The sequence below is a fragment of the Barbus barbus genome (genome assembly GCF_936440315.1).
Source record: "Barbus barbus genome assembly, chromosome: 8".
Lineage (NCBI taxonomy): Eukaryota > Metazoa > Chordata > Actinopteri > Cypriniformes > Cyprinidae > Barbus > Barbus barbus.
Window position 1 is genome coordinate 16,300,403 of NC_136736.1, and position 27,665 is coordinate 16,328,067.

Sequence of the window (27,665 nt, forward strand, 5' to 3'; positions counted from 1 at the left end):
TAAGAGGAAATATTAAGAATGAAGAAATGAGTACTTAGTCTATGAAGACAGAAGAAAGCCCTGGAACGTCAGATATCCCATGTGATGGCCCTAGAATGAGCTATTTATGAGTTCAGTCAGGAACTGCAGCTCTTTAAGTATCACCAGAGACTCTAGCCATTGTTCTCACCGCTTCCATTAGACAGACAGTACTGCAGCATCAAGTCCTGCACCAGCTGGCTGCAGGACAGCTTTTTCCTGCAGGCCATCAGACTGTTGAACTCCTACATCATGTAACATTAGAAATGAAACCCTCCCAACCCTTCTGCACTTGAACAATTTTAGTGGGGATCTATGACCTGCCATATTCCACAACATAATTACTGCTTGTTTACTGCATCCCATCACACACATTATGCCCACTAGTCTGTGCCTACTGTCACTCATTAGCGGCACTAAGGGTAGGCTTTTGGGGCTTTGATCTGCAATAAAGAACATTAATTTAATGGATGCATGCAGAGCCTTCCACTATGCAGACAACTCTGACCTAAATGTCAGCAAATCCTCTAGTTCGCTACTCCATCCAGATGTAATAAGCAAGTATTTCATAGGCATAACTGTGATAAAGCAGAACATACAGCTGCAAACCAGCAACTGATTTTATCTCAGACTCACTCAATGAAATAGTCTGCCAACTATAGACAAAAAGGCTCAATGAATCAATGCAGCTATCACTTTTATACAATGTAGTTACAAGACTACAGAAAAACCTGAAGGGACAAACTAATTTTTTTTTAAGTTCTTTTTAAAGTTTGAAGATGAGTTAATGGGACAGTTTTGTGTTCAGTATTGTTTCTCATAAAAAAATTATACATTGCTCTAAGTATTCCAATACTCAAAAGGATAGTTCACTCAAAAATTAAAAATTGTCATTAATTACTCACCCTCGTGTCATTCCAAAGGCGAAAGACCTTTGTTCATCCTCGGAAAACAAATTTGGATATTTGATGAAATTCAAGAGCTTTCTGACCCTGAATAGACGTTCAAGGCCCATAAAAGTAGCAAGTACATTGTTAAAATAGTCCATGTGACATCAGTGGTTCAACTGTAATTTTATGAAGCTACGTGAATTCTTTTTGTGTGCAAAGACAATAATAACGGCTTTATTCAACGATTTCTGTGTCAGTCTCCGCCGCCATTCACAAGAGTACCACGACGCATGCGTATGCTTGTAAACAAGGCGCAACGCATCTGGGTTATACGTAGGGGTGTGCGATATGACGATATTTAATCGTGAACGATTAAAATGTCTCCACGATTCACTTTTTCAGAAATATCGTTGTATCGTCCAATAGTGCACATTCTATCATCTGCAGTTCTATGGCTTTCACCTACATCCCAACATGCTGTGCAAGTGACATTACACGACAAATTGAGGTGCGCGCCAGATGACGACTCGTATGTTCAGTGAGATTTAGCAACGCAGTGATGATGGATGAAAACACGGAGGAGTTGGTCCCTAAAAAAAATTTGACATCGGTAATATAGAAATGGTTTGGATTTTCCCCAACTGATACGCCGCAAACAACGGTGATTTACAAATGTTGCAATGATAAGATTCGTACGTCAGATGGCAGCACAACAAATCTTTTTAACCACCTCAAAAAAATATTTTTTCCATATCGCCCACCCCTAGTTATACGTCAGAAAGCTCTCGGATTTCAGCAAAATATCTTAATTTGATGATTTTCATTTGAAGATGAATGAAGGTCTTATAGTTTTGGAATGACATGAGGTTGAGTAATTAATGACAATTTTCATTTTTCTTTTCTGATAAACTTATGGCAAATGTTTTTTGTTCTTTATGGCAAATGTTTTTTGTTCTTAGCTCAGGGATGAAAACAATTTTGAAATATGTATACACTGTGTATATTTAGAATATATTTTATGTGCATATTTGTACATAATTTATTCCGTTTCTGTATGTTAAGTGAATTTGATTGGCCAAATAACTTTGTGTCTATGGCAGTGGTCGGCAACAGGCCGCCCAGGGGCCAAAAGTGGCCCGCCAGCAATAATATCTGCCCCGCGCCCGTAGCCAGATTATTTTGATAGCGGCTGGTTCTGAAATAGATCTGTCATGACAGCAACAGTTACTCACAATCAGAGTATGTGAGCGGAGCGGTGTGATTTTGAATGGAGCGAAGAGTGGATTTTTTAAAAAGTCGGAGTGTTCTCGTTTTCACTCGCTCCAAGAGTGCTCCATCACCGCTCCTTCATGAGTACAATTCATGCCAACGACCCATAATATAACTGCATATTTAGCAAGAATTCACATGTTAAACATATTTAGCTAGCTAGATAGAAAAGGATCACTCAATCAGAAAGAATGTGAAGGCTATGATGACTGCAGTGGACATGAGCGGGAAGTTATATTTCTCAAGGAATTTGTTCCTTCTGAATATTTTCAGCTGACAGCTGACTTTGTTTTCTCAGAATTGCGTGATATAAACTCGTAATTGCGAGTTAAAAAGTCATAATTCTGAGATATAAACTAGCAATTCTGAGAACATAGTCTTTTTTTCCCCTCAAAACTGGACTTTAACTAGCAATTCTGACTTTATAACTAGCAATTACGAGTTTATATCTCACAATTCTGTGAAAAAAAAGTCAGAATTGTGAGATAAAAAGTCGCAATAACCTTTTTTTTATTCAGTGGCGGAAACGGGCTTCCATAGAACTGTGATATTTCAAACATAATGAAATACTTTAGACGCGGAGCGGTGTTTCTGATCAGTGGAGCGGGTGATTATTAAATGCTCGGAGTGCGGAGTGATTATTGTTGATGCTCCACTCTGCTCACATACTCTGATCGGACACCGCCACACTCCGATCGGACACCGCCACACTTCACTCTGCTCACATACACCACTCTGCTCACATACTCTGATCGGACACCGCCACACTCCACTCCGCTCACATACTCTGATCGGACACCGCCACACTCCACTCCGCTCACATACTCTGATCGGACACCGCCATGTGGCTTTTTATTAATGACTGTTAGAGTAATAGCTCACTACTAGTTACAAAATACACTGTAACAGTCAGTCACAGGCAAATCTGGTTGCACTTTTCATCAATTAATATCTTAAAATTATCCTTCGACTATGTTCTGGCCCACCATCTAGTGGTGAATTTTTTTTTTGGCCCGATGCCAAACTTACTTGTCGACCCCTGGTCTATGGCATTCCAGATATCCATTTCCTCTGTTCCACACCTTGCATGCAACCATCTCCCATACTGCTTCCACAGACAACGGTGAGCCTTTGATTATTTGACATAGTTCCTCTTTTGCACTTCATGTGCAGCTGGACTGTGTGGCACTGGCCAGCTGCTAACTTTGTGAGGGCCTGTTGCGTGTCAGTCTGTACACACAGACATGACAAAAGTCTCAAACCCTTCTTGTCTCCAGCAGCTGGGAATGCCATCCCCCCGAAAATTAAACATGTTGCTGAGACCTGGGAGGCACACTGTCACACTCAACGTCGCCTCAAGACCTTTGACTCCAAGCTGGCAGCTGGTTTGGTTAGAGTGTTGAAAAGAAAGGTGCCCATGCACTAAGTATGGAAGCTACATGTTACATTTGTGACCAAGAGTAATCCCAAACACATCAACCCAGTTTATCTAGACGCCAAAGGTGAGACAGCAAGTGAGAACCTGGATTTAACACAGCCCAGTCACCGGAGAGCCTCATGTCACGGAGTCTTAACATCTGAGTATGACTGGACATACTTTAGGTTATTTTTAAAACTATTTTTAGTCTGAACTCTAAACTAATGGTAGGCTGTGGACAGGGAATATGAAAAACATAGCCTGTTATCAGCAGATTGTTGAGGATTCCACACACTACTGTAGCTTGCAAAAATAATATTTACTGCAACATTCGAGTATAGAGCAAAACATTGCAGTAAACTATTTTATTTTTATTTTTTTTGTAAGCTATGATAGTTTGTTATATCTGTTCTCTTCATAATAGTTTTATGTCTTGTGACCTGTAATCATTCACGTGTACAAGGAGTATTTTGGTCAATTAAAAATATAAATGGCCACAATAATACTGGTCAATTTAAAGTGTTTTTGTTTCTTAAATATCAAATTATTAATTCAGAAATATCATCATGTTTTGGGAACACTGCCCCATGTGACATTTTACAAAATTATTCCCAAACTAAACTTGCATTGGTTACTTGTCATACAAAATGTTGTGAAAAAAAGCTTTTTTCCCCATTCAGAAATTAAAAACTTGCTCACCATGGAAAAGGTAAACATAAAGGTCAATATGAATTGTGATTTTTTTTTTATGCGTTTTTGAATTATTAAAAAAAAAGGAAAAGGTGTTATGTCCTTGACCCATTTATAAACTGTTAAGAAAATAAGATTGTGCATTTTAAAATTAGTCTTTATTTTAACTCATTTTGTTGAAGTCTAATGCAAGTATAAAAGTGTACTTCCAATTTTAAGTGGGTCAAGACTGGAGTTCAGTCTTCAGAGAGGGCATGGTTACATTTTAGCAGCTGGGAAAAATTAAAAGTAATCTTTAAAGTAAACGCAAACATATACATACAAACACTCCAAATTAATTTAAAATAACTAATTTCCAGAGACATTCCAGTTCATTCACCATGTTAAACACTGAGCTATCTAGATATTCTAAGGCTTCAAATGGTTGCACTCTTTCCTGGCATTATTCTCAAAAATCCAGCTGTGGTGTCAGAATGCTAAACCTTCACCCACTCTGTCTCCCAAATCTCCATCATTCTTTCCAACCTCACTTCCTATCCATTCTTCGTCTCAGACATTTCTGCGCTTCCAATGGTTACTTTGAAAACACATGTAATGTACACAAGGACATCTTTGTCGAGACATTCTTCCTGTTAGCTTGGGGATAAAAAGGCGGCAGAAATAAAAACCAGTCACCAAGCTTCCTGCAGACATTATCTGTCATGCAAATGTTTAACAAGACATTTCAGTCACCACAGAATATGTTCCTTTTTGTCAAGCACACTATTGTTTAGGGCTGGGAATCTTCAGTCACTTCACGATCCGATCCGTTTCCCATTCTGGGAGTCACGATCCGATTCTAAAACTATTCTTGATTACATTTTTTCCCCAATTAATTATTCTGCTGTGCAAATACATCTTTACATCTTTTCATTTTAATCAAAATTGCAGTTTCTATGCTTTTTGTTTATAGTTGGAATCTCTGTATGTCAGTACTGCCATCTTAAAAACAGGGGTGTGAATCTTCACTGGTTTCAGGATTCAGTTCAATTACGATTATCATTATCAACTCAATATCACGATGCGTCACATTCTCAGTTTTCAATATTAGTGCACACAGCTACAGTTTCATATACATTTTATATCAAATTTATTTTGTGCAAAATTTACTTTTTATTATATAAGCAGGCTGCTTTTTAAAAAAAAATACTAATTTAAAATAAGTGTTCTTTAAGTATCCAAAAGTTTACAGACAATAGTTATGGGTTTTTTCTTTTTTCCTCAGCATTATTGCCGTTTGATTATTACTGATGAGATCATAGGCAGTGGCAGCTTTAACAGGCTGCATTCACACTAATGCACAGATCTATTTGCGATATATCAGATGTTTTGTCCTGCTCTGAAAACAGAACTGACTGTGTGTAGCCTACATCAATTTCGTATAAAAGTATTCGAAAATGCAAGTGCATTTAACCACAGCTGCAATCGAGCTTCAGGACAAACAAACACAAAGCGCACGTGAAAGTCTGTCAGTGCACGAGTTTCGTGCATCTAATAGTACTGCATTCCAAACGGCATAAATGAAAGCATATCTAAGGCAAGGCAAGTTTATTTATATAGCACATTTCATACACAGTGGTAATTCAAAGTGCTTTACATAAAAGAAAGTGAAATAGACATTAAAAACATGGAAATAAAAATAATAAAAACAAGGAATTTTAAAATGATATAGAAATTGATTTAAAAAATAAAGAAAATGATTATACATAAAATTCATTGCAGTCAGTTCGGACATATAGCACAGTGCTCATTCAACGAATGCACAGTTAAACAGATGAAAGTAAACAGAAAGAATCTAGTTAAACAAGGCGGGTGGAAGCACACACTGTCAAGCAATGTACATGTGTCTCTCAGCGCAAATTCTGTGCAATGAAGCCCACCGCATCTCTAGGGCGCACACGTGCCATATGCGGGGAATAAAACCAAGCACAGAATCAATTCTGTTGAAGAAATAATCATGATGCATCAGAGAATAATTTTTTTTCTCCTACCCCTACTATTGTTGTGCAATATTTGATTACTTCACATTTTTTTCTGTTTTTGTACATGTAGACAAAAATGTATATCACAAGAATGCACACCAGCATTTCCAAACAATATCTGTAAAAGGGTTCAGACCTTAAAGGGATAACATTACGGTTGATCCACTGATGTCACATGGACTATTTTAACGATGTCCTAGGGCTGGCTCGATACCACTTTTTCATAACCGATACCAAAAATTCTGAGTATCTGCCGATACCGATATCGATCAGAGCGCAGTGTTTTTTTTTTTTAATCAGTGTAGAATTTCTATACCTCCGTGTGTGTTGACCTGCTCATCACTCTTTTGTTTTATACACACAATCTACTAAATATAGACAACTTTACTGTAAAGAAAAACAACAAATTAATGAATATGTAATTATAATCTATGACAAAAATACTATTATAAACTAGGTTAGTGGATAATTCAGTAGCAAAAGTTACACAAGAAAAATCATGAATGCACAATAATTTTATAAAATCTAAAATTAGTGAAAAAATATATTTATTGGGGAACAAAGAAAAGTGAACAAGTGTTAAGACTAAATCTGGTAAAAAATTATATTGCTCTTTGTATTTTTGTAAAATACATCCATGGAAAACAAGTAATATATTTATATATAAATATATACACTGTAAAATTAAAAGACATTTCTTTTAAAGCACAGTAATGAGGCAGCACCATATGACAGATGAGACAAACAAGAAAGGCTATTAATAATCTTTCATTGCACAAAAATATTATAATACGAAAGGCTCCAATACAGAGCGGCACAAAGCGCTTATGCACATTCCATGCACAGAATGATGCGCTTGAAGCAACACTGAGTCACAGCGCACAGGCACAGCGCTCTGGAGTCCGCATAGTTCAAAGCACAAAGGAAAGAGATATTAATGCGTAGTGTATTACATCTGTGCGACAGTGTATTTGAGCCTTTTCTTTTAACCATTTTAAATTTCAGTTACTGTGCTCATGAAGATGCATTCATAGTGCTCTCTACAACTGTGTTGTAATCTAACAGAAACCCAGTAGAAAGTAACACGATTTAGAAACAGCATGAAACTCTAGCAAGATAAAATCCCTTTATGCAAAACCATTGAACTTTATTTACAGATCAAGTATAATAGGAACAATGGATTGATTTTTGTCGTCTTGACTGTCGTAGCTGAACGCAGTTTGAATGCTGAATGGAAGATGACAGACAGCCGCAGCGGAGAGAAGAGTTTACATTTACTTGACTTAAATATTCATCTGTACCTCACATTAAACTATGGAACGGCTTCAGAATACTTGAAATATAGTGCATGCAAACTTTATTGTGCTTTATAATGGTTTTTGAGGCTTTCGTGGGTCTTAACAATAACACAATAGTAGCTATACGCAGAATATCGGATTTGGATCGGCCTCATCTGACCGATAACTCGATCCAGCAGAAAATGCCAGTATCGGAGCGATACCGATACTAAATATCGGATCGGCGCACCCCTAGTCCTTACTACCTTTCTGGACCTTGAATGTCTCAGTTGCGTTGCTGTCTATGAGGGTCATAAGGCTCTTGGAGCCGGACCACAAGGATATGCTGTTTTCGTTCAAATCAAAGCGTAAACAAACGTAGAAGACGTATAACAACGTACGCAGTTTGCGTTCAGTGAATACTCTCCAAAATGGCACTACGCTGATGCAGAGGTGACAAATTGTAGTTTTTTTTTCTTTGCGTACAAAAAGTATTCTCGTAGCTTCATAACATTACGGTTAAACCACTGATGGCAGATGGACTATTCTGACGATGTTTTTTAATACTTTTCTGTGTCTTGACAGTGTTAATTGTTTGGCAGTCATGAAGGAGAGAGGGAATATAAGCTTGTATGTGCATCAAATCAGAAAATGTAAACACTAGTAAGTGAGAAGTGCAACTGTTATGCCATCATATTAACTGAAATGCTAAGGGTTAAAAGCAGGTTAAGACTATTGTACTACATACAAAGTTTAGGTATACTGCTTTATTACCTCCACCAAAAAATTGGACAGGACAGAAATCACAAAAAAACAAAAAAACACACAAATGAACTGTGTATACAGCAATCAAACCACATCAACAGCCAATAGCAACAAATACTGTAAAAGCTACTCAAAATAAGCTTTTTCCCACATGAACTGGGAATCTGAGATTTGTTTTTAATGAATATGTTAATATAAATTACATTATCAATATTAAATTATTGGTTGATGGTCCCAATTGTAAGGAAAACCATTTCAAAAGCCTTTAGCTTGGATAATGTGTGCACACATCAGAAGAAACTGGAACCTGAATTTAAATTGGACTGAAAGGCTTCAAATTCAAAGCTGGGGATTTGCCCCATCATTTCAATAGTCCAACACATGCCACTTATTCCCAGTGTTGGGGAAAGTTACTTTTAAAAGTAATGCATTACAATATTGCATTGCTCCCTAAACTTAGTTACTTTTTATGGAAAGTAATGTATTACATTACATTTGAGTTACTTTTTAAATCTGGGCAGGGCTTGCTTGTTTATTTTTAATATAAAAAAGTTCTTCTTTTACAAATGTAAAAGCCCTTTCATAACAAAAGTGAAATGAATACGCCTCAGGCTGAAGGAAATGTAAATTTCGCAAGAGAAGTTCAACAATAACAAAATGAAACACAAATGCGTAATTTTTGCTCAGCATTGTTGAATTGGATCATCAAAGGTCAGTATCAAAGACATTGGTTAATAAAATGGGATCAAATACATAAATTATATACGTCTCATTTTGCATAATAAATTATTGCAGGTTTATATAATTTTCTGAGTTTGCATTTGACTGTTTTTATTCATTTTGAGGAATACTGAATCTGTTTTTGTGCATGTGAGATGAGCCTCTGCACTTACTCCCGATTTCTCTCAACATGGCAACACAAGAGCTGTCAGTCAAGACATGTAACTCAGATATTTTCTTCTAAATTAGAAAGTAATGCCCTACTTTACTAGTTACTTGAAGTAATCGGATTACATAACTCATGTTACTTGTAATGCGTTATCCCCAAACACTGCTTATTCCACAGAAGGTACTATAAAGAAAAATAGGGTTATTTTAATTAAAACCAACAGGCATTTTAAACAAACAAATATTTTCCCAGACAACAATGGCTCATAACCTTTATAATCCCCCCAAAAATGTAAGAACTCTGAAAAGTGTTCTCTTTCCTCTTAATCAAGAAAGTCACAACACGCAATCTGTTATACGCCTTCAAAACCTTGATGTACACACACCTTAGCTGATGAGAGACAAAAGTAAAGAGTATGAAAAGGGGTGTGTGTCCCATTGAGCAAAGCAAATCACAGCTGCACACGGAGGCACAACTGTGCCGACCGTCTGTCCACATGGCAGCCTGAGACGCTGTGTGAGTAGCGCATGACAAAGCCGTGGATCCCCTACTTGCCGAACATGTGGTGTTCTTGCAAAGACTCCCTTATTAGCTCTTTCTTTCGACACTGTGGGTGTGACTCATGCGTGTTAGACATACTGAACAACACATTCCACTAACGGTGCTGAAAAACAGTTCCCTGATTAAATACAGTCTTTAAAAAGTTGTTAAGGAAGATGTGTGAGTGTTTGGACAGTGAGTCAGTATAAAAACCCCTGATCATGTGACTTCAGTTACCATGGTAACAAAATCAGTAAGAAGCCTTAGTGTAAAATACATGGGAAGGATACGGTTTTATCTCTGAATAAAACAAAATGAAATTGCTGATAGTGATGTGAACAATCACAAGTCACAAAATTAATTTAAAACTTATGTACACCTATATGTATATTTCGAGCTTCAAAAACAGAACTATTATCTGTTTGAAAAACATGTCCTAGAAACCAGTGATGCACCAAAATGATTTTTTAAAGGGGTCATCGGATGCCCTTTTTGCACAAGTTGATATGATTCTTAGGGTCTTAATTAAAAGTCTATAACATATTTTGGTTAAAATTTATCAATAGTAGTGTACAAAACATCTTTATAAACCTGTCAAAATCAGCTCTATTTTTAGAAAACTATTATAGTCCATGTTGCTTTAAATGCTAATGAGGTCTGCTGACTCCGCCCCTCTCTTCAGTGGGGTGACAAGCAGACTGTAAACTTCAGCCACGAAACTGGCTAACTACCACATTATTAGGCAATTTGCAAAGATTCATAAAAAACCCTTATACTCACTTCTGTAGGTGAGGCTGGATCACAAATGATTGGCGCGAACCCAATTTAGGCAGATTGGGGATCGGCACATTCCCTTCAAAGCGAAACTAACGTTAATCCTCTGCGTCTTCAGCAGCTCAGATGTCAGGAGTAAAGGACGACTGCTATATTCATCATTACATCCAACAACAAAGCACTTCAAATCACTTAATCGGAGACATCTTGTCTTCCCCTGCACCGGAGTCGACACAATGGCGGACAGTTCTCAGCTCACTCAGGGCCAGTCTAAAATAAGACGGCCTTGTCAATCAACTATCGTGGGAGCGGTCTGTACAGAACTACATCATTCTGACAGGAATCTCAGAACAGCCTGATTTGAGAAAGGTGATTTTAAAATAGGGATTAAAAAAAAACACTGGGTGGATTCTTAGCATTATAGGATGGTTGTGTACACACACTTCCAACACACATTTATGTTCAAACTACTTGAAAAGTGAATTTTGCATCCGATGACCCCTTTAAGAAACACTGAAACCAGCATTAAAACTTATTTTCAAAAGCCACAACCAAAAATCATATTTCAATAATAAATTTGGTAAACTGAACTCTTATTGCTGTTCAGGTCCAGGGTCTTGTGGTCTCAGAGGATAAATTAAACAAGTTAAAGTAAAGTTATTCGATAAGCAGCTGCAATTTCAGCTGAACAAATTGTACCTTCGCTACTTCTTAACATTATTTTGGTCACACTAAAGTCCATCCATTCCATACTACTGACATTTACATGAAGCAGAACCCTAACACATCAAAACACGTCAAAAGTAGCGGTTAATAAACATCACTGTTTTAAGCCTTATTTTATGGGCTTGATCCATTTCAGCCCATTATTTTCAGTTGCCAAAATTGTGGTGAATAACTACCAGAAAATCTTACCATCCCTAGTGAAAAAAAAAAAAAAAGAACTATGCCATAATAATTAAAAATAAATTTATTTCATACTAGGCATATACTTCAAATCCATTAACATGTTATTGATGCATCACTTAAGATACACTGACATAAAATTATAATTATACTTTATTTGGAGTATTTCTTTATTGCACAATGCACATTTCTTAATATTATGCCCAATGTGTGTTTTAATATCACTATTGATAAGGATTGTATTATCTATGTATAATACCAGTCTTTAAATGCAAGATATTTAAAGTGTACCTGAAGAATACTTGCAATAGTTCCACTTTAGTGCAATAAAATATGCTTCAGTATATTTTTGGTTGGACTTCAGCACAATCAAAATCAGTTGTTTCAAATTTAGCATACTTTAAAAGGAACACGCCACTTTTTTTGGAAATAGGCTTCAGTTTACATAGAGTTAAACAGTTGAGTTTTACCGTTTTTGAATCCATTCAGCTGATCTCCGGGTCTGGCGGTAGCACTTTTAGCTTAGCTTAGCATAGATCATTGAATCGGATTAGACCATTAGCCAAAATGACCAAAGAGTTTCAATAATGTTCCTATTTAAAGCTTGACTCTTCTGTAGTTACATTGACGGAAAATGAAAAGTTGCGATTTTCTAGGCCAATATGGCTAGGAACTATACTCTCATTCCGGCATAAAAATCAAGGAGCTTTGCTGCCGTACCATGGGTGCAGCAGGTGCAATATTACGCAGCGCCTGAAAGTAGTCCCCAGCTCTAGCTTTTCATTTTCCATCAGTCTTAGTGTAACTACACTTAGATGTAACTACAGAAGAGTCAAGCTTTAAATAGGAAAATTATTGAAACTCTTTGGTCATTTTGGCTAATGGTCTAATCCGATTCAATGATCTATGCTAAACTAAGCTAAAAGTGCTACCGCCAGACCCGGAGATCAGCTGAATGGATTCAAAAACTGTACAACTCAACTGCTTAACTCTATTTCCCCAAAAAGTGGAGTGTTTCTTTAAGCATACCAGTTTAGTATACCAAAAGTACAATTGCAGGGTATTTTTATTAAGCACATAAATATGCAAATGTATTTCTAGTGTACTTAGCACAAAATAAAGTATTTCAAATGCATTTTAGAATTATTTTTTTTGACTTGGGATATTACTGTAATGTACTTGGGGTTTTTAAAAATGTAGCTGTGACATACTGTTGCAGAGTGTGTGCTGTTGTGTGTTTGGATATATATGTTTGTGAGAGAGTAGTTTGCTAATTTAGAATTGAGACAAAATATCTTTGACCCAAACAAGTGGTAAAAAGCTATGAAATCACCACCCAGGTATCAGATGGCCTGGGTTTTCTGCTTCATAGGAAAATGACTATTTTCCATTGATTATTTTGAAATCGACACGCATCAGTTTTTTTCAGTTTACAACATGTATATCATAATGACACTATTGTCTTTTAAAGCTGTCTCCATAGCTGAGTTTGCATAATCAAATCTGATTCACTGTTCATCTCTGTGAAGCTGATTTGACACAAACTGTATTGTATGTATAAAGTGCAATAAAAATAAATGTGACTTGACTAAGTATAATGAAATGGATTGAGTATAATGAAAGTGCCACAAAGATGAAATCTAGATGAGTTTAGTCATACATGATAATGCCATTATTGATATTTGTGTGACAGAAGGAGAGAGAGATGATGACCAGGTGTGTCCATCAGCATTTCCTGCCATGGGCACAACCCAGCGGAAGACTACGCAGAGACTTCCTGCGTGAACAGGAAATGGGGAGCGAGGGGGCACAGAACAGAAGTCAAAACAGTGGAGGTGATGTCAGAGGAAAACCCCAGTAGAGAGACTTTACCATGAACTGGCTATTGTTGCTGAGTGGACAGACAGAACAGTGTCCATATACAGTATACTGACAGACAGTCAACTACACAGCATTACGTTGAAGCTTGAAACTGAGACTGTGTCCCATGCTGACTGGCACAGTCAAATTACAAGCTCAAACTAACACAAAATTGCTTTCTTCCTGTTCCAGGCAAACAGACCCAGATGCACAAGTTCTCAATTAAAGATGAAAAGAATGTGTTAGTCAAAGTTAATGCATTAGCACAGTAAAGTTCTTCCATCCATACTTGTTTCACAGATTTCTTGATCGTGCATCAAAGCACATTGGGAACACAAACACAAAATTGTATGTAAAAACTGGCTTCTTATATATGTCACAGATGTTTTCACTGCTATAGTCTGCTGCTGCTGTCATCCAATGGTCATTAATGTTTGTATTAAATAGGGATGTGTTTTTCATAAATTATTTTATTAATTTTAAATTACTCTTTTACAGTTGTGGTCAGAATTATTGGAACCCTTGGTAAATATGATCAAAGAAGACTGTGAAAATTAACCTGCTTTGTTAATCCTTTTGATCTTTTATTTTTAAAAAAAAGTCACAAAAAGCTAACCTTTCATTGGATAATAAGAATTTAAAATGGGGGGAAATATCATTATGAAACACACGTTGGACACAATTATTGGCACCTTTTTATTCAATACTTTTTGAAACCTCCATTTGTCAGTTTAACAGCTCTAAATCTTCTCCTATAATGCCTGATGAGGTTAGAGAACACCTGACAAGAGATCAGAGACCATTCCTTCATCCAGAATCACTCCAGATCCTTTAGATTCACAGCTCCATGTTGGTGCTTCTTCTCTTCAGTTCACCTCACTCATTTTCTACAGAGTTCAGGTCAGAGGACTGGAATGGCCAGCAGAAGCTTGGTTTTGTGCTCAGTGACCCATTTTTGTGTTGTTTTTGAGGTTTGTGTTTGGATTATTGTACGGTTGGAAGATCCAAACATGGCCCATTATAAGATTTCTAACAGAGTCAGTCACTTATTGATTTTTTATCTGTTGGTATTTGATAGAATCCATGATGCCATGTGTCTAAACAAGATGTCCAGGACCTCCAGCAGAAATATAGGCCCACAACATAAAAAATACAGCAGTATATTTAATTGTACACATGGGGTGATTTTTATCCCTGTGTTCACCAAACCCATCTTGAGTGTTTGCTGCTAAAAAGCTAATTTTTTAGTTTCATCTGACCATAGAAGCCAGTCCCATTTGAAGTGCCAGTCCTGTCTGATAACTGAATATGCTGGAGTTTGTTTTTGGATGAGCTAGGAGAATTTTTCTTGAAATCCTCCCAAACAACATGTGGTGATGTAGGGGCTGTTTGACAATTTTTTTTTTTAAGGTTTTCTGACCCCGAGACTCAACTATTTTCTGCAATTGTCCAGCTGTGGTCCTTGGACAGTCTTTAGCCACTCAAACTCTCCTTCTCACCGTGCGTTAGGACGATATAGACACACGTCCTCTTCCAGGCAGTTTCATTACATTTTCTGTTGATTGGAAATTCTTAATTATTGCCCTGATGGTGGAAATGGGAATTTTCACTGCTCTAGCTCTTTTCTTAAAGCCACATCACTAATTTGTGAAGCTCAATTATCTTTTGCTGCACATCAGAAATATATTCTTTGTTTTTTCTCATTGTGATGGATGATTAAGGGAATTTGGGCTTTGTTTTCCCTCCTATTTATATTTCTGTGAAACAGGAAGCCATGGCTGGATAATTTCTTGTTCATAATCACCCTAGAGTGCTCAAAATTGTGAATATGAATGGGAGTATACTTCAGAGATATTTTACTCTTAAGAATTTCTAGGGGTGCCAATAATTGTGTCCAACGTGTGTTTGAGAAAAACATTTATTTCATAATGATATTTCCCCCCATTTTAAATTCTTATTATCCAATGAAAGGTTAGCTTTTTGTGAATTTTTTAAATAAAAGATCAAAAGGATTAACAAAGCAGGTTAATTTTCACAGTCTTCTTTGATCATATTTACCAAGGGTTCCAATAATTCTGACCACAACTGTATATGACTTGGAAGTAACAAGTTCTCTCAGAGAGTGATTCATTCATTGTTTTTGTGACCACGCATATGCAACATCCTTTTGTTCATGAATTGTTTTTTGGGTTTTTTTGTAGAGAGCCTATGCGGCTGTTATTTGACACAAGGATGAAAAACTCAGACAAGAAGACAGTTGAGGTGTAAATTAATTCTCAATGGTTTCTCCTAATTTTTCTTTGGCTGGTATTATAATGATTTTCTGATTCAGAATATGATTTGTGAAATATGAAAGTTTGCATAAAAATAAATTTGGCTATTCAAAATTATTAATTTAACTGCTCAAATGAACAACATTACTTGAATAAATATTTGTTCATTTTGCTGAATGAGATTTAAAGATTTAAATCAGGAAAATTATCCGACCCTACCATCACAAGTACTAGCTGCGATTTTATACTTGATCTTGTAAATTAAATGGTTATACAATGGAAAAATGGTGTAGGATTTACTTAAAAACAATTGTCACTCTGAAATTGATAGCAAATGTCACAAATAATTACAAAGAAATGGCAAGTAACACATTAAATAAAACTTAACGAAATTTGGAAGTAGAAAGACTGAAATAGCACTTATAAAACAAACTCCTGTAATCTTTGCTTTTACAATTTCGAAAAATCTTTTGTTTTTTACATAGCAAATAAAACTAAAGATAATAGTGCTAAACTGAAATTTAACATACAATTACAAGTTTACAAGCCAAAGCAATGCAAGAAATGAAGCTGAATGCTGACAGTTTGTCGGGTCCCATCAACAGACCTCAACAAAAAGAGGGAAAATGGACAGAAACTGGCACTAATACTGCCTAATGGATTTTTGAGAGCTAAGAGTAAAAGAATGAACATCTCTCTTATTCTAATGTTCTCCAGGGATGTCCTAATGCTAGCTTATTGATTAACTAGCCTCAACTAAACCACACACACAGCAGAATAGATGACATGAATCAGCAGAAATGCCTCAACTGAAGATAGCAAGACGCAGAAGAGCATATATATTTCATTAGTATAAATCTGTGAGAACATTCCTACTATGAGTGCTATTAGCGCACAAAAAAAAAAAAAAAAAAAAAAAAAAAAAAAAAAACCGGTACTCTAAATATTTAACAATAGAAGATCTCCGAGGGTTGTGTTAAATATTGTGAACCATCTGATTTTAAGGGGACAAAATCAATACAAATGATCAAAGTTAACATGAAACAGCAAAGGATATTAGCATTGACTGGATTGGCACTTATGCTGACAGAAATACCTTGGATACAATAGTCAAGTGTGGATCCAAATTATCTTCCGTCCGTCCTTTAATGGGCCACCACTGATCTGATACATCACAGAGATATTTATAACAAGACCAAAGGATGAGTATCTGTGAAAGCTGTGGAGCAGGCTCGCTTTCTCTAATGGATATTATATAAATGTATGGCCTCTTTTAGGTTTGCACCATGATCTGGATTTAATCAGTTCTCTATAAATTCTCAATATTCTGTCAAAGACACATAGATAAACTCTATAGCCACAAATAGATCCTCTATGCTGTACAAAGTACACACTGTGGGAATTTCGTCATCTGTAATATTCCCACAGTGAGAGGGGTTTGATGAGGCTCCATTCCAGCTACGCCAAAACTAAAGTTCTGAAATCTTCCATACGATGACCATACAGTTTTATGAACCTGTCAGAAAAGACTTACTTGCTATAATTCTTCTTGAGTCTTTCCAGATTTTGATTCTGGCTGCTGCCAGTCAACTAACACTCTTTGAACTGATATGCGCACAACTTTGAGGAAAACCAGCCGGGAAAATGCGTGAGAAAGCTAAACTAAGAGTGCAGACAGAGTGTAAAGCAAGGATTGTCACATCCAAATACCGACTAGCCCAGGGGTGCCCAAACTCGGTCCTGGAGGGCTGGTGTCCTGGAGAGTTTAGCTCCAACTTGCCTCAACACACCTGCCGGGAAGTTTTTAGCAAGAGCTTGATTAGCTGCTTCAGGTGTATCTAATTAAAGTTGGAGCTAAACTCTGCAGGACACTGACCCTACAGGACCGAGTTTGGGCACCCCTGGACTAGCCTATAAGTGAAGATGACTAGTTTATTAAGATGATTGCTTACAAAATAATTTTTATTATTTTGACTTTTATTTGTGGAGGCACTTAGCTGCTGGAAAGTTGGAGGGAAAAAACATTAATTCTGTTTCATAACATTGCTTTGTATCTGTTTTCGTTCACAAGAACGTGTCTTATATTAACACTCCCAAGAAATGTGTTCAGCTAAGTTCAGATGAACCCAAAATCATTCAGATTATGGCTTTCACAAAAGAATAATTCCTTTTGTAAAAAAATAATACATGGCTATTGCAAAAGGACAATTTACCTAAAGATTACTCACCCTCATATCGTCTCAAACCTTTACAAGTTTCGTTCATTTTCGAAACACAAAAATATATTTTAATGAAACTTGACAGATTTCTGTACCTTGGAAAGTCAATTTCACCAGAATTTTCAACATACAAAAAGTTTATGAAGACATTGTATAGGTAATCCATAACGACCAAGCGGTTTAATCCAAGTCTTCTGAAGAGACACAATTGCTTTGCATGATTACAGTGGAGATTCTGTGTTTAACAGAAGTTGAACAAGGTCTTATGGATTTGGAATGACATGAGAGTGAGAAATTGATGACAGATTTTTGGGTGAACTATCCCTTTATCCCTGTTTAGTAGTTTAATTGAGGGCAACTCACAATTTTGTGCATACCTAGTGTAAACACACTACACAATTTCTGCATGTTGCAATGAGAACATGTTCTCCCATTGAAAGCCCCCCTCTGCTAGTGCTGAGTCCCTCCTGTAGCTGTTGAAACTGGCACTTGTTGAAGCTGGCTGACCCTGAATCTGTGTGTGGGCCACAAAGAACCACTGAGCCAAACAGTGAGGCTGACCTGGAAACAGGTTTAAAGTTTCCTGTCTGGCACATGGGATTGTAATTTGGAGCAGCCACACAATAAAACAGTCATTAACGGCCGAAAGATTAACAAGAGGGTGACTAGTGGTTTGGAATCTACCAAGTATGTGTGTATGTGTGTGAGACACTGCACTAAAGCTTTAACGGTATCCATGTAAGGGGCATAAACCTGCTTGTGTCTGTGAAAAACTCAAACCTTGACTCATAACCCATGTGATTCGTTGTGAACATGACTAGCATGCCAGTGCAGATCCTGCTGAACAATTGTAATGAAAAGTGGCAACAGAGAGAACTGTTACTACCACTTTTAAGGAAAAGATCAAAATCCATTTAACCTTTTAGCAAAATACATTTTAATTACACATTTTTAGTGAGGGATAAAATCTGACCAATGTATCATAATCACACCTTAAAGGGATAGTCTCCCAAAAATGAAAATTATGTGTCAATTACTCACCCTCATGTCATTTCAAAATCATAAAACCTTCATCATTTTTGGCAAACATTTTTTTTTTTTTACTATTTTCTCATCATTTTTGTCCATCCATTAAAATTTTCATGCTTCAAAAGGTACAAAAGTACACTGTAAAAGTATATGAATCAAGCAGTTTAATCCAAGTCTTCTGAAGAGACATGATAAAAATGATATGATCAAAAGAACAGACCTCAAGGTTCAAACTTATGTACTGAAGATGACTGGAAATCTTTTGGGTTTAGAACGACATGAGGGTGAGTAAATGACGACAACATTTTTGGAACTATCCCTTTAACCAAAATACTCTTTTAACAGTAAAGCAGGATTTACTGACATCTTGAGTGTTACAATTTCTCCTATTCATAAATATTCCTTCTGTAATATGTATATTTATTTATTGTTTGTCTAACACCATGTCAGCAACACCACTATCTTAAATGGTAAGTACAAAGTTAATAAAATAAAATCAACAAAAAACTACGTATAAGACATTTAAAATTAATACAAAATATTTGTACATGTCAGTTAAATCTCGAAGTAAAAACATTGTCTATTTACCTTAGAAAATGTGCAGTTGAGTAAAACGTTTTTCTTTTGTAATTAATCCTGTTTAATGTACTTTGTAAAGCCCTCACTAACTGTTTGCTTTTACATCCTTTAAGGGAGTTAAAACCTTTATTAACAAGGTCAGACCTTCCCAAAAATTCACACTCTGTCATTCATACTCAAATCTGAACCTCTCGGATAGAGCCTGTTTTCTAAACACATGCCTACCCTAAACAGGAGTCTAGTCCTACCCCAAAAATCAATAGTAAATCAGTGGAAACCACAAATGGCAATATACTTAGGTTTGGACTAAAGGTGTAATTAGCTTCAGTCTAGACTAGATCTAGTCTTTATCTGGGAAAACCATTTTATCTGAGGAAAACCATCAAACCAACAAGATTAGATGACTGGTGACTCTTCTACCTCCATTACAAGGACACACAAGCCTAGCCAGAAAAGTCAACAAACAATAAAAGGACCTTCAACTATCAGCGCTCACATGTTCTGCGAGTTCAAACATTCTGAATGACCCTGGAGTGTTTATGCACACGGCTGCAAGATCAAGCTTCACCCCCTTCTCATGCTTCATTATTCCACAGAAAGGTAAAATGAATAATGTATCAAATAAATACCACATTTTTAGAAGAAAGTTTGAAAAGTGATTTCATATTTTTAATCCATCATCCGGTTAGGCACTCAGGTTTCTTACAGTCAAAGTCCCACAGTAGCACTAAGACTAAGAAAAAAATAGACTGTCCTAGAAACTTCCATCTGAAGGTGTGTGAAGATATTATATTAATAGCAGAGGAAAAAAACAGCGTGTTCTTATTTTGCTGAAACAATCATTTGTCGAACAAGCTTACATTATAGCTAACATATGAAAATCAGTTGTTAAAGACTGATAAAGTTGTTGAAGTTACTGGTAGACTGCTGGTCGCATGGGAAAGAGAGTGTCCTGCAGTGTTTCACTGTCTAAAATATACTTCTTCAAAATCATATAAAGCAATATGATCAGCCTGTACAACCAGATACAGCTAAATTAATATCTTCATTTTATACATTTTGTTTTCACTGAACCTAAAACTCCCCAACATACGCATCCACTGCTTTCAGATGGCAACTGTATTTCCAAAAGGATATGATGCAAACATACTGGAATTTGCAGTGGAAGAATAAGCAACAATATTGCAAACAATTAAGCAACAAATAAATAACTCTATGAGGGCTGACATTTCACACAGTGGTGACCGGATATGCTCTGACCCATCTCGTTCCTTTCATTCATTCACTCTCAGAGCAGAGGCATGACCTTACAGCTTTTTAATAAATGAGATCATCCCGATGCTGGATTTGATGCATTCTTCTTTCTACGGAAGCGTATTGCATTCACTTGAGGAAAAAAAATCTACTCTGTTTTTCTGAATTAATGACTTAATTATCTCAGAATTCTGAGATAATTAAGTCATTAATTCAGAAAAACAGAGCAAAAACTTTTTATTAATGAAAAATTCTCGTAATTCTGAGATAATTAAGTCATTAATTCAGAAAAACAGAGCAAAAACTTTTTTTAATGAAAAATTATCTCGTAATTCTGAGATAATTAACTCGTTAATTCAGAAAAACAGAGTAGATTTTTTTTCCTCAAGTGAATGCAATACGCTTCCGTATCTTTCCCCTTGTCTTATGCGCTATTAATTTATTTAATTGTGTAATTCATTTAATTATATCTTGTTTTAGTTCAGTACATTTTTGCTGGTCATCCCTCTCTTTTCTAATGTAAATGTACCAAATGAGAAGGGAAGAACACTCAGTCATATCTTTTCCAGCTGGATTAAGTAGGGCTGTCGTCATGGTGAGATCACTAATGTCACGAGAGGTCAAACATCATTGGGACACACATGGAAGGGAAGAATAAAATTCAGAATCTGGGCAATGAGCCACTTCATTTGTTCTTGCCAGACTAGCAAGTTTTAGTAAAGAATTTTACAATGTGTTGCAAACACTCCATGACCAATTTGACAGTTTTTTCTCCATACGTTTCTCCAGTATAGCTGAAATAAGAAAAAGCCATCTTTAACAACTTTGCCCATCCATTTTGACAACAGCACAATTCTAATTGTATAAAGTTACCAATGATATAGAAGCATCTCACCAAACCTTTCCCCATATCATATGAGAGGCATCAGGACAACATGTTGTCCTCAGTTCTTTTAGAAAATCACTGGAATGTGATGAGGTCAGAACAGAGGCGTCAGTACCTTTGTAAATATTTGGTCCAGAATGACAGTCAGTGTGTGACTACATCACATTAATGTTTGAATCATCACAAAGACTCAAATTCTAGTAGTGTTTCAATGAGTTACTGAGATTACAAGCACAGTTATAATAGTAGGGGTTTTGCATAGTTAAACTACAGTCTTCATCGGTCTGTCTAAATATACAGGTACATCTAAATAAATTAGAATATCGTGAAAAACTGAATTTTTTGTAACTTATTTCAAAAAGTGAAACTTTTATATATATTTTAGATTCATTGCATGTAAAGTTAGACATTTCAAAAGTTTTTTTGTTTTAATTTTGATGATTAGAGCTTACAGCTCATGAAAGTCAAAATACAGTATCTCAAAACATTAGAATATTTCCTAAGAGCAATCAAAAAAAGAATTTGCAAAGCAGAAAAGTTCAAGTTCTTTAAAGTATGTTGATTTATGCACTCAATACTTTGTCAGGGCTCCTTTTGCACAAGCTCCAGCATCAGTGAGGAATGGCATGGAAGCGATCAGCCTGTGGCTCTTGAAAATATCCAATAGATTCCATATGGGGTTCAGGTCAGGCATGTTGACTGGCCAATCAAGCACAGTAATATCATGATCAGCAAACCACTTGGAAGTGGTTTTGGCACTGTGGGCAGGTGCTAAAGTCCTGTTGGAAAAGGAAATCAGCATCTCCATAAAGCTTGTCAGCAGATGGAAGCATAAAGTGCTCTAAGATCTCCTTGTAGACGGCTGCATTGACTCTGGACTTGATAAAACACAATGAACCAACACCAGCAGACATCACGGCACCCCAAATCAACTGAACTTCAAGCAGCTTGGGTTCTGTGCCTCTCCAGTCTTCCTCCAGACATTGATTTCCAAATGAAATGCAAAATTTTAATTGATCTGTAAAGAGGACTTTGGGCCACTGATCAACAGTCCAGTTCTTTTTCTCCACAGCCCAGCTAAGATGCTTCTAACGTTGTTTCTGTTTCAGAAGTGGCTTGGTTGCCCTTTTCCTGAAGACGTCTGAGCATGGTGACTCTTGATGCACTGACTCCAGCTTCAGTCCACTCCTTGTGAAACTCTCCCAAGTGTTTGAATCAGCTTTGCTTGACAGTATTCTCAAGCTTGCGGTCATCCTGTTGCTTGTGCACCTTTTCCTATCCAATTTCTTCCTTCCAGTCAACTTTGATACAACACTCTGTGAACAGCCACTCCTTTCAGTAATGACCCTCTGTTACTTACCCTCTTTGTGGAGGGTGTCAGTGATTGTCTTCTGGACCATTGCCAAGTCAGCAGTCTTCCCCATTATTGTGGTTTCAAAGAACAAGAGATACCCGGAATTTATACTGTAGGGATGGTCATTAATTGAAACTCAAATATAAATATTCTAATATTTTGAGATACTGGATTTTGACTTTCATGAGCTGTAAGCTCTAATCATCAAAATTAAAACAATTTTTTTTTAAATATCTTACTTTACATGTTATGAATATAAAATATATATGAAAGTTTCACTTTTTTAAATAAGTTACAAAAAATTTAGTTTTTCACGATATTCTAATTTTTTTTAGATGTATCTGACCTATACATGACACAATGCATAACTGAATATTTGAAGGATTAAATACAATGCACCTTTGTTACTTCTGTCCTTTAGTGTAAGTGTACAACACTGAGTATGATTGTTGTCTGATTAACATGTATAGATGCTGGACAAACCCAAGAACAATCCCATTATGTAGGTCTGTTATTGTATGAGTTTGACTCAAAATCGAACTTTTAAAACGCATGTAAATTCACCTGTCATGTCACTTTTTTTGTTTCAGCTTCAGTCATTTGTTTAAACTATGTATTTTGGATTGATTTCCATTTAATGATAAATTTAGTGTATTAAAGGAATAGTTCACCCAAAAATGAAAATTCTGTCATCATTTGCTCATATGTTGTTCCAAACTTGTATGCCTTTCTTTCTTCTGTGAGACATAAGAGAAGATATTTTTTTTTTAAATGTTGGAAACTAAACCGTATTGGTGAGCATTGACTTACACTGTAAAACACTATGAGACATTTCTTAAAAAAAGTTCTAAAGAAGTAAGTAAGTCATGCAGGTTTGGATTTACATGAGAGTGAATAAATGACGACAGAATTTTCATTTTTTGGTGAACTATCCCTTTAATAAGGGTGAATTTAATGTGTAGTCTAATCTGCTCGGCACATACGTGTAATACATAAAGCCTGACTGAATCGAATTTCTTCACAATTACACTGTTAAATAAGCCTACTGTTCTCCTAAAGCAATTTATTTTATAGTAAATGCAGTTTAAGCAAGCACAGTGAATTAGTTTAAAAATAACAGACACACACAACTCACAGTTTCTTTTAAAACACTCTCTCCCCAATGTCAAAAGCCACAGCTTTCCAAAACATGCAAAATAAAATAATATGCTTTTATTTATTACAATCTGTTTTCTGTGCTCTCCTTGCTAAATCAGTCTCAACTGTTTCTTCATCAGTTCTGTCTGGGAGTTAACTTTGGGCAAATTACTTAAGGGAAATTAGAGACAGCTGATTTTGAAGAGTTTGGCTCTGAAAGCCCTAAAAGCGAAGGACCAAGCACACCTAATGATTGGTGCCAAGCATTTATACCAGCAGGGCATTCGCTGGCCTCCAGGTGCTCCACTGCGGATCCTTGAAGCTGCTGAGGACCTATCTGGTTTCACTTTCCCTGGTGACTGTTTCACGGAGGGTTACAGTTCTCTTTGAAGGTCTGCCCCCTTTTCTGAGGGGGAGCTTTGGTAAAATAACACCAACTAACATCTGAGTCTTTTGTGTGGCCCCAGCTCTTGAACAAAAAAGCACTGATTTTGGATCCAACTCAAAGTCTCTCTTTTTTTTTTTTTATTAATTTTTAAAGAGATTAAACCAAAACATAACTGGCAAAAGTCTAATAAAACGTTTTTTTTTTTTTAATGTAGCGACTAGAGGATGGAGATGATGTACTGTATATAAAACTGCCCCATGCAAAGTTGGTTTATCTCCTGCAAATTTGTTCACACACACAGATGACTTAGATATTTGTCTCACTGTGATGCATTAGCGACAGCTGTTTTTCTCATCCAAACTGCTTTGTCCACACTCATGCCTAGAGGACCATAGATCCCCTTCTCTGCATGGCAGTGCACAAGGAACTGAGAAAAATGGGACCAAATGGGACCAAACATGGACCAAATACTTATTTTCTTAAGGTCAGCCAATTACAGACTACATCCCACCTTCTACCCATTAGCTATCAAGGATGTAGACAACATCCTCTGACAGTGAACAGCTAGAGCAGACTAAAAAAGGACACAGCTGAAGGGCACGGACTGAAAAGGAAAGAGGAAAAAGTGGACTTATTGAGAAACTTCCTATGATTCAATCTCTCACTACATGGACTTTTATTTGGCAGAAGCACTTGAAAAACATGGACACCCCTCAGTGGATCTAGTCAAATATACTTAAGCTACAGTCAGTCATTTAGTCCTACCAGGGAAAACAACTAATTAGATTTGCTACACTCACCAATGCAGTTACAGCCTACACTGTTTTTTACACAGTTATGTACAAATAGTTTGGTTCAAATTATTGGTTACATATTTGTGCATAAATGATTGGCATAAAAGTTGTAAAAGCTGGCATTTTTCATTCCGATTAGACATGTTCTGTATGAGGTTAAGTTATTTACAACTATAAAACTGAGATGTGTCCATGAACAATAACACCTCAAGAGTAGCACTAGTAAGCACCAATAAATTACAGGTCTTGATGTCATTTTCCTGTTCTCATGAACCAGGCTTGTAAGGGACAATCCCTGTTTAACATATCCTGTGTGTCAGGAGTAACAAGATTGAGAATAAACACCAATTATATTTACACCCACTTTAACAGTAACATGGGTGCAACATAGTCATGATTCAATAACCATTCATGGACATGGATGCAGAATTACATTAAAAACGACATTAAAAATACTTGGAAAAGGACATGCGACAAAAACATTTAGGACCTGAGAGACTGTAGCAGGACAATGAACACAGTCTGGGCACGATGGCCTAGAGCGCAAATAAAAGACGCTTAAACAGGTCGGAAATCTTTACATAGCCTGCATTTCTCCCCTCGACGCCTTAATAAACTGCTTTCATTCATTTATCAACCCTATAGAGATGTATGGTTTAAAATCCAGAACTACATGCTACCCTACGGGCTCGATAGGGTGGAGACCAGCAAGCTGACAACATCGTCTCAAATGATATTCATTTTAAAACGCACACATGGACGCATAATTACAGTGCGTGAAAATAAAACAACTGCTTTCACCAACAAGGGGTGAAGGGGGCATGAAATTTATGGGCGTTATGAACACACCCAGAATCAAGCCGACATACAGCGTTGAATGAAAACACGTGACGGACTTTTTATTTCTCTGTTAAAGTGCTGTTGGTAGATAGGCTAAATTTAACATGATGAAATGCTCGAAATGTCACATTGATCACTAGACCATGCCACAGTACCTATAGGCTACTCGGCCACACACCCAGAACAGCCAGAGGCTTTTTTGACTCGACTGGAGATCAACCCAAACGTGGATATTCACACGAGCTTATTAATGTTCTACAAACTAATCAGCACCTGGTCACCCAAATTCATTGACTGATGATACAAAGCTTTTGTGCTCGTGAGAACTGTCCCATTGTCAAATGACAAAGATGAATTCGACCCCTTTCTTTAACACGCTCCATGTCTTTTTGTCCAGGCAATTTTCTCATAAGGACACACAATAACATCAGACAGTATAACTAAACCAGTTTGGGGTCTTCCAGCCCTTTCCTAATGTAAACCCACTATTATAACAGAGCACCGCACAAGTTAAAGCCTATGTATGAGTATCGGACATAAGAAAGATGAGATAGCCACTTACCCAGCGGCGATGAGCTCTGCAATTCTTTTATGTAATGAAAACAGCCGATAATTATTTAGAAGAATATTAAAGATAAATATCCCACGTCCCTGGTGCTGAACAGCGCGGTATATATACTAAAAGGGCAAATTATTCATTTGCCAGATTCAATCCCTCTAGTCTTCTACTGACACATTTCGTTTTCCTCTCCCATTCTCTCTCCCGGAGAACGGAGATTGCTGCGCGTTCCTCGCGTCCCGTTTCCTGTCCTGCCCAGATTCAGCTCTTGACCAATCAGCCGATCACTAGGAGGTGCGTGGATCCTCCCTCTCTCCACACGAGAACAACAGCAGGCCGCTACTGGTGCAGGAGGACAACAGGCAGCACATGTGCGTGTATTGAACTATAGGCAGTTAGAATAATAAAAGTACAGTATCTACACGATCTGCTTTACTTTTTGAAGGTATTGATTTGTTAGACAAGAAATATAACAATAGCCATGCGCGCCAAATGTATAAATTCTAAAGGAAAATTTCGCCAAATGGAAAGTTCTACTGAAGGTCTTTGGTTGATGATATAGATTGGAAAAGAGCCTGGCTTTTGCCTGGGACATACTGCATTTTCAGTTAGACAAAGCAAATATATTCAGTATGTATAGGCTATATTTCTTTCTAAATAATACGTTTATACAGTTGTGGTCAGAATTATTGGAACCCTTGGTAAATATGATCAAAGAAGACTGTGAAAATTAACCTGCTTTGTTAATCCTTTTGATCTTTTATTTAAAAAATTCACAAAAAGCTAACCTTTCATTGGATAATAAGAATTTAAAATGGGGGGAAATATCATTATGAAATAAATGTTTTTCTCAAACACACGTTGGACACAATTATTGGCACCCCTAGAAATTCTTAAGAGTAAAATATCTCTGAAGTATACTCCCATTCATATTCACAATTTTGAGCACTCTAGGGTGATTATGAACATGAAATTATCCAGCCATGGCTTCCTGTTTCACAGAAATATAAATAGGAGGGAAAACAAAGCCCAAATTC

General features: G+C 36.6%; 1 protein-coding gene across 2 annotated transcripts in view; it reads right to left on the reverse strand.

Moving 5' to 3' along the window:
• LOC306873454 (ras-associated and pleckstrin homology domains-containing protein 1-like) overlaps positions 1–26,833 on the reverse strand; it is a 69,068-nt gene extending 42,235 nt beyond the window's left edge. For both annotated transcript variants that reach the window (XM_079422763.1, XM_079422762.1), the window contains exon 1: positions 26,632–26,833. The gene's annotated coding sequence lies outside the window, so the exon portion shown is untranslated. The remainder of the gene's footprint in view (positions 1–26,631) is intronic.
• Positions 26,834–27,665: the final 832 nt, after the last annotated feature.